At 33.2% G+C, this 15,287-nt stretch overlaps 1 protein-coding gene across 1 annotated transcript in view; it reads left to right on the forward strand.

The window, feature by feature from the left end:
* SGCD (sarcoglycan delta) overlaps positions 1 to 15,287 on the forward strand; it is a 1,334,163-nt gene that overhangs the window by 176,905 nt on the left and 1,141,971 nt on the right. The gene's annotated exons all lie outside the window — the stretch shown is intronic.

The following is a 15,287-nucleotide window of genomic DNA, read 5'->3' on the forward strand; positions in this document are numbered from 1 at the left end:
TAAGGAATATTTTCTTCAGTGTAGTTTTGTACCTTCTTTTCCATTTTTCCAATTCTCCTTTTTAAGGACTTAGTTCTCTTCAGTAAATAAATTTTGGTGCTTTTTTTTTTTTTTTTTTTTTTTTACCATTTAGCCCATTCTGTTTTTTTAAGGTGATATTTTCTTCAGTATTTTTTTTTTTTGTTTCTTTTACCAAGCTATTGACCCTTTTAAAAATGATTTTTTTTTTGTTTTACTCTCTGAATTGATTTTTTTTTTTTTTTTTTTGCTGAGGCAATTGGGGTTAATTGACTTGCCCAGGGTCACACAGTTAGGAAGTGTTAAGTATCTGAGACCCCAAATTTGAACTCAGGTCCTCCTGAATTCAGAGCTGGTGCTCTATCCACTGTGCCACCTAGTTGCCCTGTCCTTATTCTCATTTCTTTTTCCGAATTTTCCTCTAACTCTCATATTTGGTATTTAGAATTCTTTTTGAGTACTTCCAGGGCCGGACAATAATTCACATTATTCTTTGAGACTTTTCATGTAGCTATTTTGATTCCATTGTCTTCTTCTGAGTTTGTGTTTTGATCTTCTCTGTCACTATAGTAACTTTCTATGATCATATTCTTGTTGTTGTTTTCTCATTTTTTAGACTATTCCTTGACTTTCAATTTAATGTTAAAGTTGGTCTCTCCTCCTGGAGCAGAGGGGAACATTGAGAAAACTTCAATTTTTTGTGCTAATCTATTCAGACTTAATTTTGGATTGTTTGTATGTTTTTCAAGATTATATGGTATAAGACAAGATGTAGTTGCTACATTCCTGATTTGTACTCTGTTCTATGGGCAATCACATGCATTTTTTCCATTCTGGAACTGGGATCAGGGTTCCTGCAAGTCTTGCTAGAGTTTTCCCTCTTTCTGAAATTGTGACCTGAAATTGCATATGGACAATGCAACAGAATGCTGCTCACAGGGACAATAAAGTTGACCTGTAATTTCCTCCTTCCCAATTGTCACCTCATTCTTTTGCTGATACTGCCACAGCAGAATTCATTTCGAAATGTTATTTAAAATGGCTTGGAGACAAGTTTGGAAGAGCTAAGACATTACTCTGTCATCTTGGTTCTGTCTTCTCTCCTTGATCTATTTTCCAGGTCAGTTATTTTTCTAATATTTTAAATTTTCTTCAACTTGGGCACACACACACACACACACACACACACACATATTATATATATATATATATTCCTTATATATTTTATTTATATATATATTATATATATATATTGATATACATATTTCTTACCCAGTTCTTCTTACTCTGAACAATTTCCCCAACCAATCCCCATTCCAATGATTGAAGACCTCTCTTTCCATCCTAATAATCTGTTCTGTACTGGTAAAGTGATTCACTATATATGACTCAAAATTTGGTCTGACATTTTTTAAAGCTGCTAAGAAGGATGTCTTTTTTGGAAAGCTTAGCAAAGATGTTCACTTCACTATGCCCAAAAGGCCATAAAACTGTGTATATGCTTTGATCTAGCAGTGCCACTGTTGATCTCCAAAGAGATCATAAAAGAGGAGAAAGACCCATCTGTGAAAAAATGTTGTAGCAGCTTTTTTTTGTAATGGTGAGGAATTGGAAATTGAGTGCATGTCCATCAATTGGGGAATAGCTAAATAAGTTATGTTATATGAATACAATAGAATACTATTACTCTATGAAAAATGGTGAACAGGCTGATTTCAGAAAACCCTGGAAAGGCTTACATGTACTGATAATAAGTAAATTGAGCAGAACCAAGAGAAAATTGTACATAATAACAGCAAGATTGTGTGATATTCAACTATGATTGACTTAGCTTTTCTTAGCAATATAGTGATTTTGGATGGAAAATACCATCCACTTCTAGAGGAAGAAATATGGAGACAATGTACATTGAAGCATACTATTTTCTACTTTTGTTTTATTTTGTCTTCTTTCTTGTATTCTGATTTTTCCCTTTTGTTCTGATTTTTCTTTCTCAACATGATTCATATGGAAATGTAAAATTTCATATATATATATATATATATATAAAACTGCTTGATGTCTTGGTCTGTTTTGGGATAGGATGGGATTATCTTATCTTTGGAGATAAAGAAAGGAGGGGGAAAGAAATTTTAGAATTCAAAATGTTACAAAAATGAATGATGAAAGGCAGCTAGGTGATGCTGTGTATAGAGCACCAGCCCTGAAGTCAGGAGGATCTGAATTCAAATCTGATCTGACACTTAACACATTCTAGCTGTGTGAATCTGGGCAAGTTACTTAATCCCAATTGCTTCAGCAAAAAGCAAAATAAAAATGTTGAAAATTATCTTTACATATAATTGGAAAGGTAAAATACTATTAAAATAAAAATAATGCTTGCTTCACTCTATCACACTTTTGGTTCATCTGCCATTTTGTCTTGTTCCATAGATACTTGCTCTACCCCATCTCCTTCACAAGAAAATTTTTGTAAAAAGTTTTCCCTACCTCAAAACTTTTTACTCCATCCCAGATTATAAATAGAGTGCACAGATTTTATTTTTTTTAGCATTCCTGATTTGTCAATTCATGGGACAATCATGAAAGATCTTGCTAACCTAATGACTGGGATAGAATGAAGTCATTGTTTCAGAGAATATGCTTCCTTCCACTTCTCTTATCATTTTTACCTTTTTTAATTGTGGCTCAGAGTAGACCCATTATCAGAAACCCATTATAAAACTCATTGTCAGAAAATACAATCAGAAAAAAATTATATTAATGTTTCCACTTTCCCTTTTGCAAAAATCAAATGAAAATCTTTCACATAACTTTAAGTAGTTGGTTCTGAAAAGAAAAGTGTAAGCTGTCTGGAGGTGAGGAAGCTCTTTTTTCAGTACTCATTCAGAACTCATTGTAGTACATCTAGCAATGTTATTAAACACATACAAGATTGCAAGAGTAATCTCTAGAAGCAAACTTAAATTCTTAAAGTTCATCAGGAAACTGCTTTTTGAAGGTGCTTTGGTGTTGAGGGATAAAGGCATGGTAGATTATGAGAAATGGGCAGTTTCATTTTGGCGGAGCAGTTTTTAAAGACAAAAAAAAGATAATCAAAATATTTTGTCTATGGTATATACCACAGCATACTGGTAGAAGATTCAGTGGATTTGGAGGCCCTAGTCTTGGTTTCAAATCCCATATATGCTATTGACTAGTTGCTTAATTTTCTGGATCTCAGTGGTATAATCTACATAATCAGAATGTTTATACTATAATTATCTCCAAAATCTTTTCCAACTCTAAAATTCCTCAATTTTAGGATATTCATCATATAAGAAGAAACAGAAAACAAGTCCTCCCAGTTATCCAGTGCTGAAAAATGTCGTGTCTCTTAGTGATTGATAGAAAATAAAACACCACAAAAACAAAAGCTAAACTTCAAGCTCTTGAGAATTACTCAATCAAGTATGATCTGGCAGGAAATTTTCACCCATCAAATAGCAAGGATGATTTTGGCAGATTTGTTTATCTTATCAAGTCTTTTTCAGGACTCTTTAGGTTATGATTCCTTTGAACAGAGAAACATTTTCAATATTCTGTTATCATTAGATGAACACTGACTCAGTTGATACTACATGAGGTATATTCCTTTACCAATGCCTGTTCTGTTTTCCAATGTTACCTTATGATACCTTCATAATAACTATCTACTTAAGCCCAAATTCACTAGGTTTTACTAACTTTGATTTCCAGATTACAGTACCTATCTAGCTCTTCCATTGGAATAGTGTACAGAGAGCTAGCCTTGCCCTTGTATAGCCTCAGATTCAAGTAATGTTTCTGACACTGGTATTAGTTATTGTAACTATACCAAGTCATTTCATTTTTCAGTCTTCTTGGCAAATTTCTGATACTATAAGTTGCAGAGAACTTAGGAGTTCTCTATGCCAATGGAATCACATGCCCACTGTCTATAAATATCTAGGAAGCAATATATTTCAGTGGAAAGAGTTATGGATTTGTCATCTGAAGATTTAAATTTGCATCCTGATATGAATCCTAGCTTTGCTATTTACACCTTGTGTAAATACCTCTTTGGACCTTAGTTTTTTCATCTGAAATTGAGGGATATGGGAATTAAAGAGTATCCCTGCTATTTTCTAAATCTGGTCAAATTGATCACTGATGATCCTATGCTCTTAAGTCTCTTAACCTCTTGGTTCCTCAGTTTCTTCATCTGTGAAATTAAAGTGTCCAACTAAATGAGCTACATGATCACTTCCTCTATAAACCTTGAAAATTCTGGTTATCTTAATTAGGTCCTAGATATTTGCTGCTTTGGTGTGTTCTTATTCCCAGAGTCTGTTAAGTACTTATAATCAACTACAGACAGAAGGCTGCATCACATAGTGAGCACAGACCTGGAAAGTACTCTCTTGGCTCATAGCTCACAAATATAAATATCTGTTAGAAGATATTGGCTTTTCCTGTAAAAGATTTAAAATACAAATATATTCTCTGTCTTTATCTGTACCTATCTAATTCTTTTATTCCCTAACACTGCATTTTCCCATGCAGAGTCTTATGGGCATTCAAAACTGTTTCCAGGTGCTTGAATTGCTTTTTGAAGATGGCAATGGGACCTAAGGTACATAAGTTCTTGCTGTCCACCTTCAAAGACCGAATGTCTTTGCTTCCACTGTATGCTTTGATCTTCATTCCTCATATTCTTATCAAAATCAAGAGTTATAAGTTTTTTGTAGGGGAGGGAAAAGCACTGAGGGATACACACAGATTCCCAGAGATCTGAATTTAAACACAGTCACATCACAACACGACACTTATAATTCCAAATACAATTATCGTTCTTCATCATTACTTTGTTTTATACATTTTCATATATCCAAGAACTACTTTCCTAGTGGTGACTATCCATTGATTTTCCAGCATTAAAAGAATATCCATATCATTCCTTTGAGATGGGTTTTTTATAATGAGCTGCCTCTAAACACCTGAATGCACAACCCCTCTCCATTATGAGCAGATCATACCCCTAATATTGCTTTGTCATCAGAGACATTAATTTTCTTTAGACTTTCCCTTGCTAGGCATTAAAAAGCATAATTTTTACTTAAATTTGGGAGGTGTAATATCTGTGTATTGAGTATAAAGGGATATCAGCTCCTACTATAACATCAATATATTGTACATACAGTCTGTTTCTTTGGGTATTGACTCAATCTGTTTTCTTCAATATTTACCTGCCTTTCTGGGTTTCGCTGAATCAATTTGAATGTATAGTATTTATTGTCATGTATTGTTCTGTCTTCCCTTTCCCTTTTAAATTATCTTTTCTTTTAAATTGATCCCCTCTTTGGCAAAGAGACATTAATATGATGTAGACTTGTCAATTACTAGAAGGGTAATAACAAGAGAGTAAGATCTCATTCTCTCTTTTCTCCATTTTCTTAAATTAGAATTTTGGGATAAAGTTGTGACTTATGGAAACTAAAAAAGTTCTTAGCTCAAAAAAATGATTTGTTAAATTTATAGAAGGAGAAGAAAAGTCAGTGAATCCATGGACTATAAAGTGAAGAATGATCATTGAGACAGATATTTTGCAATGGATTTTATTAATCTTTTCTCTTATAACTTGGTGAGAGTATGGTACTACCACTCTCATGTCAGGAAGGTAGACAATCAAGACACATTGATATAAAATGACTTATCTAAAGTCACATGGCGAGTTAATAACTGAATTGGGTCAAGAATTTCTAAGTCCCAAAAAACTATGCTGTTTCTTATTATGATCATCAACATCCTCATTTGTAATGTTCAGGCTAGCTTTCTGGAGGTCCTTTGGACAGACCTTGGTCTCAGCATGATAGACAACATGAGAATGGTCAAGAATAGAGTCTAGATTCTTTATTCTGGCCTAGTCTTGATCTTAGTGCAGGAGATAGACATTCTATCTCTGACGAGCCTCTTGATAGCTGTCCTATCTTCCAGTCCTTCTTAGCTCTTATATACCTTATTGTAATTACATCATTACAGCACACTGATAATGTGTAAACTTAGACAACCATTACATCACCATACTAAGTATATATGTGAACTGGAGAACCATCAATTGCACTGAGTTAAGACCTTGTTTCAAGTATACTTCTCCAGCCCTTAAACAGTATTTTATTTTCCTCAGTTATATGTAAATATAATCTTAATATTCATTTTAAAAATTTTGAGTTCCAAAGTCTCTTTTTCCCCACCCCAATTAAGAAGGCAAGCAATTTGATACACATTGTGAAAGAAAACATAGACCAAAAAAGTAAATACAGAGATTTTAAAAAGTATGAATCAATCTATTCAAACACCATGAATTCTTCCTCTAAGTATAGATAGGATTTTTCATTATCAGTCCTTCAGAGTTGTCTTGGAACATTATATTGCTCAGAATAGCTAAGTCATTCATAACTGATAACCTTATAATATTGCTGTTGTTTAGTACACAGTATATTTCACTTTGCATCAGCTCATCTGAGTATTTCCAGATTTTTCTGAGAGCATTCTTATCATCATTTCTTATAGCATAATAGTATTCCATTATAATTTCATACCATCATTTGTTCAGCCATTCTCTAATTTACCCCTCAATTTCTAATTCTTTGCCCCCAGAAAAGAACTGCTAGAAATATATTTTCTGCATGTAGGTTTTTTCCCTTTTTTTTTTTTTAAACTCTTTTGGATTACAGACCTGCTAATAGTATTGTCAGGTCAAAAGGTATGCATAGTAGTATCATAGCACTTTGGGAATGGTTCCAAATTGCCCTATAAAATGGTTGAATCAGCTCACAACTCCACCAACAATGCAATAATATTTCATTATTTTTTCACACACAGCCCTTCCATCATTTGCCATTTACCTTTTAAATCCTATTAGCAAATCTAAAAGGTATGAGGTAGTAGCTCAGAATTGTTTTATTTTGCATTTCTCTAATCAACAGAGAGTTAAAGCATTTTTTTCATATGGCTAAAGCTAACTTTGATTACTTCATTGAAAATTCCTACCTCTTGATCATTTATCAACTGGAGAATGGCTTCTAGCTCTCTACAGATTTGAGAAATAAGATCTTTATCAGAGAAACTTGCTTCAAATTTTTTTCACAGTTACTCTTGCCAACTGTTTTTACCTCCATCCTATTCCTCTCCTCTGTGTAAGAGGAGAATTACCACAGTTTTTTTCTTTCTCTTTTAATTCTGTCCCTTTTCAAAAATGCTTTCTTTCTGACTTCCCCCTCCTCCAATTTGCCTTCCCTTCTATCACTCCTCTCCCCAATATCTTATTTACATCTCCTTCTCTTTTTTATAGGATAAGATAGATTTCTACACACAATTGAGTGTGCATACTATTCCCTATCTGAGCCAATTCTGATGAGGGTAAGTTCACTCATTCCTTCTTCTTCTCCTTTATCCTACCTCAGTGCTAGCAAAAAGAGTGCTGCAAACTCAATCTGACCAATTATTCAAACCCCTTACTATCTATGGGTTGAGAGCTCTGTGAGCAGCAGCTGCTGATAATTCAGTGATTCCCAAGATCAGCTCCTACTTTGCTGGGGCTGGGCTGGCACAGCCTGAGCTAGAACTTCTCACCTGAGAGTGATGGATCTTTGTAGTGGACTTTTAAAGTGTCTTGAGTGTCTGTAATCTGAGACATCTGGAAACAACTAATGCTACCACTGATTCAGTTTCCCTGGGATCTGTTCCTGGGTTGTGGAGCCCAGTCTGTGTTGGCATGGCTTACATTGGACTACACTCCACTCTCGCTCTGGTGCAACCACCTTTCCTGCTGATCAAGTTGTCTTGAGATGAAAAATTGTTTCACTCAATTTTTTAATGGATTCGACTACTCTGGAATTTGTTTAAAGTCATTATTTAAAGACATTTAGAGATGTCCCATGTTGGCTTCAGCTATGTGACATAGGTAGTTTTAACAAAGACAATATAACCTGAACCAAAGGCAATAGTTTTTCTGTCCTTTTCTCTGGTCAGACTATGTATGGAGCATTACATTTAATATAAGACATTATATTTTAGAATTGATAAGCTGGGGGAATCTGAAGAAGGGCAAGTAGATGAATGAAGAAGTTGACAATCTTGTCATACAATACATAAACAGGTATTATTTAAATTGAGGAAGAGAAGTCTCGGGGGCATATAACAGCCATCTTTAAGTACTTAAATTTTTGTCTTGGGGAAAAGAAACTAGTTTGTTTAAATGGGGCATAAATGGAGCCAATAGGTAGAAGTCATAGAGAGGCAAATTTTATTTTCATTCTAGGAGAAGTTGTCCCTTTATTTAGAAGAATTCCAGAGTGGAGTGGGCTGCCTCAAGAAGAAGAATGTTCCTCTTCAGGAGAAGTCTTCATCAAACAGCTAATATAAGCATTTGTGAGAGAAGTTGTAGTGAAGATTTCTATTCAGGAGACTTTGAACTTAATGATCATTTAGTCCCCTTGAAAATAACTTATTTGTATTTACATAATTCTGTACTTTTTACAACAATTCTGTGGAGTAGAAATGAAAATATAATTATCCCATTGTACAGATGAGGTAACTGAGGCTCAGAGAGAAAAATGGCTAATCATATCACCCTAAGCTCTTCCCCAGTCAGACCTAGTAAATATCAAAGTTGGGATTACATACCCACATGAGTACTAGGGCATGCACCATATACTAAACATTTTTTTTTTCAGGAAAATCAGAAATCCAAATTGTAATGCCCAGGAATGGTCTGGTAAGCTCCATTTCCCTCTTATTTCTGTTTCACAGAAATAGAGTTATCATGATGAATGATTTTAATACTACCCCCTCCTCTCCAAATATGTAATCTTTCCACCCGCACTTAACCTTCAACTAGAAAAAGGGCTTTTAACAATATTTCACTGTGGTGTGTGGGGTGGTGATGAGGCTGGAGGCTTTTAGGCACAACTCCAAGCAGCTTTTCACTTTTCCTATAACCTTCCTTGAGGTAGAGGCTAGGGGTCCCCATGAAGCTAATTCATCATTCACTATCCCATTTTTCATGCAGAGTCAGTGTTCCCCAAGGAACAGGAAAGGCTCCTCTCTGAATTATTGTCTCTTCAGGGAACTGCTGTCTCTCTTTTATCTTTGACATTCCTCTTTGCCTCTAGCCTCTGATTTTCTGGCCAGCTGCCCATGTGCTTAGGCCTAGATGGGTTCTTTGCTTCTGCTTCACACAGGAGTCCACGAAGAATAAAACTTTTAATTCTTCTCCCTTGGAAATTGACAGCACAGGCTTGGCAACTGTCAATGTATAAGAACCTGTGTTCAGCTAAAATGTTTGTCTCATCTTTGATGTTATCAATTCAACAAGAAGTTTAAGGACCTACTATGTACTATGTTAAGTGCAGGAAAAACAAAGACAAAAATGAAATCATATTTTCCTTTAGTAAGAGAACATTTTACTGAGGAAGGGAGCCACATATACTGCCAAACTCTGTGTGATCTGTAAAACTCCTTAGTATGGCCTACATCAGATTAAAATGTCACTAAGTAATGGCTAGCAAAATAAAGAAAAATATAATACAGCATAATGTAAATTTTGGATTTTTTAAAAGTCAATGTGGGTCCACAAAGATCTATTTTGATTTTTATATCATTGAAATACAACGATATAGACATATGTAAAATATATAAGGAAATAATTTTGAAGGGTGGATTAAAAACTAAAGAAATTAAGAAAAGGTGTCTGTAGGGGAACTTGAGCTGAGTTTTTAAGAGAACTGAAGAAGAAGAACATTCAAAATATTAGGGATAGCTTATGTAAAGGTACAGAGACAGGAGTACAAGAAGTACAACAAGAAGTACATCCAGTCAGCTGGAACACAGAACCTATAAACTTCACCTGTGACTCACAAGGGCAAATCAGTATTCAGAAATGTAAGGGATTCAGAATTCACCAGCCCTTTTGCAGATGAAGAAAAAAGCTGTGAGAGATGTTGTTCAGGTATACACTGATAAGACAATGATAAGAGTCACAGATGAAATTTTGTACCCAGTGCCTGAGACTTCAAATCCAAAGAGTTCAAATTCAGTTATACTTTGTATTAATTCCTGCTGCTTTTAAAATTTTTAATGTCAAAGAAAGTCCCTTGTTGTCTAGTGAACAAACCCTGGTCTGAAATCAGGAGACACAGACCTCTTCTGCAACTTCCTAGGTGTGTGATTCTGGACAATTTCCTTTCTTTCTGTGATGCTAACTCTTCACCCTTAAAAGGGAGAATAATAAACTCGATCTATTTACTTTATTGTTGCAGCTCATAAGATACAAAGCACTGATAGAAATGTAACTGTTATTATTACAGACAGGACACTTAATTATGCTATTGGATACCTTATGATCAGATAAGTTTGGTGATATCAATACTTCATTGCAATCTATAAGAAATTATATAGTGTATGTTTTATGCCCTGGCATAGAACATTTATTGATCACATAGATCATATCAATTGTAAAATTATAGTATAGAAATCAATCATTTGTAAATATAAATAAAGCAATGTGTTCCTTTAGCCTTTGAGTTAAAAAGATTTTCAGCACTGAACACAATTTAAGTAAAAAGGAAGAACTCATCTGCATGTAGGAAATGTTTTCTGTATTTTTAATTTGGAAAGATTGAAACAAAAGAATTGCTCATTGATTTGGGATTCTGGCATATAAGAGATACTTAATAAAGGTTTATTGAATTATTGAGTCGAATTGATTTCTGTAGCATCTGCTTGGTTATATCCCCTGTAGATTTTTAGGGTGTATTTTCCACCATGACTTCATGCATAGTATGTAAACCAGCCCTATTCTATAACCTTCTAAATAGTCTACAACAGTTGTCAGAGTCACCAAAAATCATCATGGAATTTTAGTTGTATCCTGTGGATACAACTCCTTAAGCCATCGTTTATATACTTGTCTATTAAATGTTATATACTCCAATACAATGTAAGCTTTCTGAGGTCAGGGATTGTTTTTTTTTTTGTTTGTTTTTGTTCAGTCTTTGTATCCTTTATGATTAGCACAAGACTTATACATAGTAGACACTTCAAAAGTAGAACTGAAGTTATCTCAGAAAATTAATTTACTTTATTTATATAATTAGTTTATATTTAATTTTTTAAATAATAGGTTTTTATTTTCATGCATAGATAATTTTCAACATTCACTTTTGCAAAACCTTTTTCTTCCTTCTTTCCTTCACCCCTCCCCTAGACAGCAAGTAATCTAAGCTATAGTCAACATGTGCAGTTCTATACTTATTTCCACATTTATCATGCTACACAAGAAAAATCAGATCAAAAAAATATCAAAAACAAAAACAAAAACAAAAAGCAAGCAAACAACAACAAAAAGGTGAAAAAAAACTATATTGTGATCCACATTCAATCCCCCCAGTCCACTTTCTGGAAGCAGATGTCTCTCTCCATCCACTGGAATTGTCCTTAATCCTTCATTGTTGAAAAGAGCTAAATCCCTCAGAATTGATCATCACATAATCTTGTTGTTGCTGTGTACAATGTTCCCTTGGTTCTTCTCACTGCACCTTGCATCAGTTCATGTAAGTTTCTCTAGAACTTTCTGAAATCAGTCTGCAGAGCAATAATATTCCATAAAATTCATATACCATAACTTATTCGGCTATTATCCAACTGATGGGCTTCTATTAAATTTCCATACTTTTAAATTGCTCTCCATAGTGACTGAACCAGTTCACAACTCCACAAATAATGTATTAGTGTCCTAGTTTTTCAACATCCTCTATAACATTTAACATTATCTTGTTCTGTCATCTGAGCCAATCTGAAAGGTATGTAGTGGTATGTCAGAGTTGTCTTTATTTGCATTTCTCTGATCAATAGTGATTTAGAGAATTTTTTTCATATAACTAGAAATGGTTTTAATTTCTTCATCTGAAAATTATCTGTCCATATCCTTTTATCATTTATATTTAGAATAACTTGAATTCTTATAAATCAGAGTCAATTTTCTATATATTTTAGAAATGGGGCCTTTATCATAATGTTTGGATATTAAGGTTTATTTATTTATTTATTTTTGCAATTTTCTGCTTATTTGGTCTGCATTGGTTTGCTTTGTACAAAAACTTTCAAATTTAATATAATCAAAATTATTCATTTTGCATTTCATTCTGTACTTTAATTCCTTTTTGGCCATAAATTCCTTCATTTCCCACAGATCTAAGAGGTAGACTATCCTTTGTTTTTCTAATTTGCTTATAGTATCACTCTTTATGTCTAAATCATGAACTTATTTCAACCTTATTTTGGTATAGGATGCTAGGTGTTGGTTATTGCCTAGTTTCTGCCATACACTTTCCAATTTTCCCAGCAATGTTTGTCAGATATTGATTTCTTATCTCAGAAACTGGGCTTTGGGGGTTTATCAAACACAAGATTACTATAGTTATTGATTATCGTGTCATGTGAACTTAACTTATTCCACTAACCATCTAGTCTATTTGTCAGCTAATACCAAATGGTTTTGATGACTGCTGCTTTATAATATATTCTTAGATCTGGTACAGCTAAGTCACCTTCATTTGCATTTTTTCATTAATACCAGTGAAATTCTTGATTTTTTTTTCTTCCAGATGGACTTTGTTATTATTTTTTCTAGCTTTGTGAAGTACTTTCTTGGCAATTTGATTGGTATGGTACTAAAGTAGATTTATTTAGGTAGTATTGTCATTTTTGTTATATTAGCTCAGCCTAACCATGAGTACTTGATATTTTTCTAATTGATTAGATCTGACTTTATTTGTGTGGAAAGTGTTTTGTAGTTGTGTTCATATAGTTTCTGACTTTGCCTTGGCAGATAGACTCCCAAATATTTTATATTATCAACATTTATTTTTAATAGAATTTCTCTTTATATCTCTTGCTATTGGGCTTTGTTGGTAATATATAAAAATGCTGATGATTTAATTGGATTTATTTTGTATCCTGCAACTTTGCTAAAGTTGTGAATTGTTTCTAGTAGTTGGTTCTCTAAGTATACCATCATATCATCAGTAAAGGATGATAATTTGGTTTCCTCATTACCTACTCTAATTCCTTTAATTTCTTTATCTTCTCATTGCTAAACTGACATTTCTAATATAATATTGATTGGAAATGATAATAGTTGGCAACTTTGTTTCACTTCTGATCTTACTGGGAAGGATTCTAGTTTCACCCCAATTCATATGATAGTTGTTGATGATTTTAGTAGATGCTACTGATCATTTTAAGGAAAACTCCATTTATCCTATGTTCTCTTGTGTTTTTAATAGGAATGGATGTTGGATTTTTTTCAAATTTTTTTTTCTGTATCATTGAGATAATCATACGATTCCTGTAAATTTGGTTATTGATATACTCAAATTAGCTAATAGTTTTCCTAATAATGAACCAACCCTGCATTTCTTTGTATAAATCTTACTTGGTCATGCTGTATTATCCTGATGATAACATTCTGTAATCTCTTTGCTAATATTTTATTTAAGATTTCATTAGGGAAATTGGTCTTTAATTTTCTTTTTCTATTTTAAGCCTCCCTGGTTTAAATATTAATACCATATTTGTGTCTTCAAAGAAATTTAGTAGGTCTTCTTCTTTTACTATTTTCCCAAATAGTTTGGATAGTATTGGAACTAATTTGTCTTTAAATGTTTGGTAGAATTCACTTGTAATTCATCTGGCCCTAGAGATTTTTTTCTTAGGGAGTTAAAGCTTGTTCAATTTCTTTTTTTTTTTTTTAGTGGAACTATTCACATAATTTATTTCCTCCTCTGTTGATCTGGGAAATATATATTTTTATAAGTAATCATCCATTTCACTTAGATTATCAGCTTTATTGGCATAGAGTTGAGCAAAATAGTTTTTAATTATTGCTCTAATTTCCTCTTCATTGGTGGAGAGTTTATCCTTTTCATTTTTGATACTAACAATTTGATTTTCTTCTTTCCTTTTTCTAATCAAATTAACAAAAGGTTTGTCTATTTTGTTGTTTTTTTCATAAAACCAACTCTTAGTTTTGTTCAATAGTTCTCTTAGTTTTTATTTTATTAATCACCCCTTTTATTTGCAGAATTTCAAGTTTGATATTTAATTGGGTTTTTATTTTTTCTTTTCTAGTTTTTTTAGTTGCATATCCATTTTGTTGTTCTTATATTTCTCTATTTTATTCAAGTAAGCATTTAGCGATGTAAAATTTCCCCTAAGAGTTGCTTTGGCTGCATCCTGTAAATTTCGGTATGTTGTTTCATTATTGTCATTCTTTTGGATAAAATTCTCGATTGTTTCTCTGATTTGTTGGTTCACTCACTTGTTCTTTGGAATTACATTATTTAGTTTCCAATAAATTTTTTAGTCTATTTTTCCCTGGTCTGTTATTTATTATTGTATAGTGATCTAAAAATGATACATTTAATATTTCTGCCTTTCTGAATTTTATTTGGAGGGTCTTATGCCCTAATATATGGCCAATTTTGTATAGATTCCATTCACTGCCAAGAAAAAAGAATATTCTTTCTGTTCCCATTCTGTTTTCTCCAAAGGTCTATCCAAAGGTCTATTTTCTAGAATTCTATTTACTCCCTTAACTTCTTTCTTTTTATTTTGTGGTTTGATTTATCTAGTTCTGAGAGAGCAAATTTGAGATCCTGCACTATTGTAGTTTTGCTGTCTATTTCTTCTTGCAGCTATCTTAACTTCTCTAGAAACTTGGATGCTATACCACTTGGTGCATATATATTTAGTATTGGTATTACTTCATTATCTATGGTACCCTTTAGCAAGATGGAATTTCCTTCCTTATCTCTTTTAATTTGATCTATTTTTGCTTTTGCTTTATCTGAAGTATCTGAAGTCAGGATTGTTATTTTTTTTTTTTTTACTTCAGCTGAAACCTAATACATTCTTCCCCAGACTTTTACCTTTACTCTATATGTATCACTCTACTTTATTTACATATTTTTAATTATTTTTTTACTGAGGCAAATGGGGCTAAGTGACTTGCCCAGGGTCACACAGCTAGGACGGTTAAGTGTCTAGAATCAGATTTGAACTCAGGTCCTCCTGACATCAGGGCTGGTGCTCTATCCACTGCACCACCTAGCTGCCCCTTCACTCTACTTTAAATGTGTTTCTTGTAAACAACATATTGTAGGATTCTAGCTTGTAATCGAATCTACTATCTGCTTCTATTTTATGGA

This window comes from Sarcophilus harrisii, chromosome 2 (assembly GCF_902635505.1).
Source record: "Sarcophilus harrisii chromosome 2, mSarHar1.11, whole genome shotgun sequence".
NCBI classification, from domain to species: domain Eukaryota; kingdom Metazoa; phylum Chordata; class Mammalia; order Dasyuromorphia; family Dasyuridae; genus Sarcophilus; species Sarcophilus harrisii.